At 42.2% G+C, this 4730-nt stretch overlaps 1 protein-coding gene across 1 annotated transcript in view; it reads right to left on the bottom strand.

The window, feature by feature from the left end:
- plppr1 (phospholipid phosphatase related 1) overlaps window positions 1–4471 on the bottom strand; it is a 59725-nt gene extending 55254 nt beyond the window's left edge. Inside the window, exon 1 of the mRNA XM_046066002.1 lies at window positions 4340–4471. The gene's annotated coding sequence lies outside the window, so the exon portion shown is untranslated. The remainder of the gene's footprint in view (window positions 1–4339) is intronic.
- Between the last annotated feature and the right edge of the window lie 259 nt (window positions 4472–4730).

The following is a 4730-nucleotide window of genomic DNA, read 5'->3' as shown; positions in this document are numbered from 1 at the left end:
CTTTCAGTAAAAATTTTGTAGGTATTACATCAAGTGAGCTGGAGGACACTCTCATTTGTGATACTGTTTTTAAAAGCTCAGCCAAGTCGATGGGATAAAACTGGTTAAAACTCTCTTGTTGCTGGTGAGGGACCTCTGAGTAAGAGTCCACGGGGGTAATAGAGGCTCTGATTGACACCACCTTATTGGTAAAATAAGATAAAAACAATTCACAGTCATCCTTACTTCCAGCTGAGGCACAAGGAGGGGTTGGGTTTACCAGCTGATCCACAGTCTTAAACAGAAACCTGGGATTGTGTTTATGTGTAGTAATGAGTTCAGAAAAATAGTGTGTTCTCGCATCCTTAACCATGTTATTGTAGTTAATTAATAAATCCTTCAGACTGAGGTAATGGACTTGGAGACTGGATTTTTTCCATCTGCGCTCTGCTTTTCTGCATTCCCTTTTGAGGCTGCGAATGCTGTCATTTATCCAGGGTTGCTTACTAGCTTTAGACGTAGGCCTAACCTTTAAGTAGCACACAAAGGTAGTATAAGTATGATAATATTAAATTGTTTTTTAATAAACTCTGTGTAACTTAAACATTCTTCACTGTGCTCTTAAATGGGTTAGCGTAGAGCCCTGACAGAATAAAGCAAGTTCACTCAGGTAACTCAGGCAACGGCTGCACACACTGGAGGATAGTTTTTAAAGAAGAGAGAAATTTAATTCAATTTAATGTACTTTAAGTGTGCACTGTACAACTGTATTATCTAGGAAAATAAAAGTATCAGATCGGGACATCCCTATAATAAATGTATTAGTTCAACTTGCTGCAGGTCAATACAGAAGATTCATTACAAACAAACATTACTATGAGAATTCTCATGGAAACTAGTGGTGAACAATTAAACAAATTGTAGTACTCTTCACCAAACTGTAGTGGTATACATTTTTAAATGAAACGCCTGATCTGTTTTCAGTGTGTACTCAAATAAGTAAATTAGCTATCTCAAATTCCTCCTTAATATGGTCAGTTGCCATGGATTTTTTTTAAAAAAACACACACACAACTGGAGCTCTCAGCCAGCAGGGATATTTGGCTGCAATTTCAAGTATTTCTCCATTAGCCCCCGTTTCCATTCTGACTAATTATATACATGAGTCTGGACTGAGATGCTCACGCTGCATTCTGGCATGCTACAAATACTGGTTATATTCCTGTATCTGAGCCAACAACATACCACTTTTGCCACATATTAATCAAGCATCCTTGTAAATATAGATGTTTAGCCACATTAGCTGCTACTCTATTGTCTGGCTTCTGGCACCAAGCAAAAAATATTCATGGAGGGGCTGTCAGTGTTCCCATTCTTCTTGTTCCTCTCTGACACCATATCACCTGTGTGTATCAGACTTCTTATAGACAGATAAAGAGGAGGGCTGCTCAGCCTCCAGGGGAAGGCCTTATCTCACTGTAGGGCTAATCATTACCCCAGAGACATCATAGTGACAGATCTATTGCCCAATCAGGACACCCCCACTGCACTAATAACGCTGCCCCCACATCTAATGCTAATCAAATACCTGCTATCAGTGGACCATGGAAAGGGTTTGTGTGTGGTGGCAGTCTGAGCATGTATGTATGTGTGTGCATGTAATCAATAGTTAGTCTCTAGTGTGGGAGTGGAGGAGGCGTTAGATATCAGACGTGAGTTCAGAGGTCAGTCCTTCCTGCAGCCTCACTACAATATGTCCGTCTGGTGGGTTGTTGTTTTTTAATAACACAAGGCATCTGCCGGTGTCTCTGTTTAAGCATTGTAATTTGTTGTAATTACATTTCGGAAACAGCATGTTTCAACTAATATGATTCTTTCTCCATGGGTTAGGTGCACTGTAGCAAGCTTTGTGTGTTTGTGGACCCAACAGGAAGCAAGAAGTAACAGAAACACTTTATTCTAAACCGCCAGAAACAACATATGTTTGTGTATCCAGTTTCCCCCCCGAGCGCTCACTCACTGCTGCTCAGGAAGCATGTTACATTTCACTTGGTATGGTTTTGATTTATCAATCACTATGTGAAGAGAAAATCATACACTGGAGCTGAATTTCATTTTGACAAATCTCATGGCATGCTGTACTCTGTTGCCAGCAAACCTTTCGTTGTCCATCACTTGGAGAAATCTTTCTTAGTGCAGCTTTATTCTAAAAGCTGGGCTTGCAAGGCGAAATGTGGCAGAGCCTAAACCATACCGAAGGCATGATAGTCAATTCTGATGACAAAAACTATGACAAAACATATTCTTTTCTCCAGGTTCAAAATGAAGCAATAAATCCAATTCAGAACACAGATGGTGACAGCGTTAGCCTCAGAAAGTGTGTTACCTCAATTTTAAGCTACTAAAGATCGAAATGTGTCGATCACACAGGACAAGAATAATCAAATGACTGAAATGTGACCAACACTGACACTGATTCTTGTAAAAACACAAATTCTGGTAACAAAATTGTGACATAATAATACCAAGAATGATCGATGAATCTGATAAAAAGGTGATGTTGACCAGAATTGCGATGAAAAATGAATAATGACAACAGCATCAATCATGATTATTTAAATAAGTGTTAGAAACTGAGACCCCACAGTAGTGTACTTGATTCTGCTGTTAATGTCATTTCCAGGCATGATGATGTAATTGTGACCTCAGTGTATTTTGTTATCTGATTGGTCAAAAGTGACATAACCTTTCAAGGAAGGGCGCAAACACACACACATCCCCTAAAGCAAAACAAGGCCTTCTGTATAAGTAGTGTACACCTTTCACACACAAAACCCCATGTGCATTCCATTGAGTGTTTGATCAATTGTATGCAAGGTACATTTGCATACTCAAACCTACAACATACACACACACCTTGTGACGACATTATGTAGAATGGCATTGTAGGAGTATGCCAAGAGGTGTCTTGTATTCAGCAGGCCCCCGGTGACAGCCAAGTAAAGGCTCACCTGATGCCCAGCCACCTGCCATCTGTCTGCGGAATAACACCACTTGCCTGCTATACTACAGGGACGACAATGTATACACCTGTCAAATATAAACACACACAGCAAAACCCACGAGCTCACAGGTCCAAGTTAAAAATAGCTGGTAGAAATATGTGCCTCTCTGGCTCGGGTGATACTATCTTATTTTCAATGCCCAGCCAAGGGCCACAAGGAGGTTTCAATACAAATGGCAACATGGACACATGCAGTCAGGAAGAGTCAAAGGCAATATATACCCATCACTGTGAACTAAGCAGACTCGAAATTCCAGCTGATTCAAAAAAAATCTGCACTTTTTTGACAACAGCTTTGGGCAACATTGGCTATTCTACGTTTGGTTAGGCTAATGTATCTGCCACACCTCTCAACCGTACATTTGCAAGAAATTTGATTAATTTTGTTGTTATTCAGCGCAGATTTTTAATTGTACTCTTCGGTCACTGTAACAACCTTACATACAACTTGAAGCTGACAGTAAAATATATTCCTGATGCATTTGGTCCAGAAAGCAGGTGCATTATGAGCGTCTACAAAGCCCAAAACAGACTTATCAGCATTATTGTGTTGGAAGGCTGTTTCCTTTCAGGGCACTAACAGAAGCTGAGGTTTGGTTCCTCTATTCAGTTCTCATATTCAAGCCAAGGCCAAGGCTGCACATCTGACACTGCTTTACTGAATATGATGATAGGAGAAGCAATCAGAGGAGGATGATGACACATGCTGCACTGAATTAATTTCAAGGTTACCCTAAACCGCTCATCAAGGCGTCCTAATAAGCATGGGATTCCAGTCTTTCAGTGATCTGAAAGGCATAAACTGCGCCGTGCACGTCTAGGGGGGCTGGCTGAGGAGGAACAGCCACCCTCTGATGTTGGGGGGGGGGAGTTGGGCCACATTTTTCTTGCTGGACTGAAGACACATTTGCTCGGCAACGAAGGCGGAACATTTGCACAGATTTCCCTAACTGTTCAAAATGAGGGATGCAAAATTCATATTTGTGGGAGCGCAAATACGCTCTGGAGGGCGGTCACTGTTGCTGCTAGAGACAGGTGTCTGTCTAAATACCGATATCGATTCTTTACGATCATTAAAAGACTATTCTACCCAGATTTCTCACTGAATCGACGGGGAAATCCGTTCCACTCGCAAAACCGTTTCCATTGCGTGCTTTGGTCCGTTGTATCTAATGAGACTCCCGCGCTGCGACTTGATTAAAGGTCCGAACTTGCCTCAGCAACAGACAATAGCTGCACAGTCCCGTTACCTCTTATTTCTCCCCCACAGCATCTGCAGGCATCACACTCACTTACCGCGATTGAATGAGGCAATAGTCCAGAGAAAAGGCGAATCCATTGAATAAAAAAAGGAGGAGAAAAGGGCGAAAGGAACCCGCGAGCACTCCCACTACTACGAGTACTACTACTCCATCGGTTCAGCAGAGCCACCGCTCTCGGTTTGTGATGGGGATCACGCAGCGTGTGAGCGCATGAGGTTGGATGCTGTGCCTTGTTGAGGGGGGCGGGGACAAGACGCTCACTCGGGTCCAGTGGAGCGTATTTAATTCTGTGTAGGGACCTTGTGATACAAGCAAGTCGGCTGTCTAGCCCCCATATTCTCAGCCAGCCTGTCCAGTTTTTATTTTTCCTTATCCCAGAGAGGCTGCATGTGTCTTTTAAACCCTGCTTTATATTCACACGTTCA

Source organism: Micropterus dolomieu, linkage group LG13 (assembly GCF_021292245.1).
Source record: "Micropterus dolomieu isolate WLL.071019.BEF.003 ecotype Adirondacks linkage group LG13, ASM2129224v1, whole genome shotgun sequence".
In the NCBI taxonomy this organism is placed as follows: domain Eukaryota; kingdom Metazoa; phylum Chordata; class Actinopteri; order Centrarchiformes; family Centrarchidae; genus Micropterus; species Micropterus dolomieu.
Note: the sequence above shows the minus strand (reverse complement) of the source record. Positions and strands in the feature narration are given on the sequence as shown.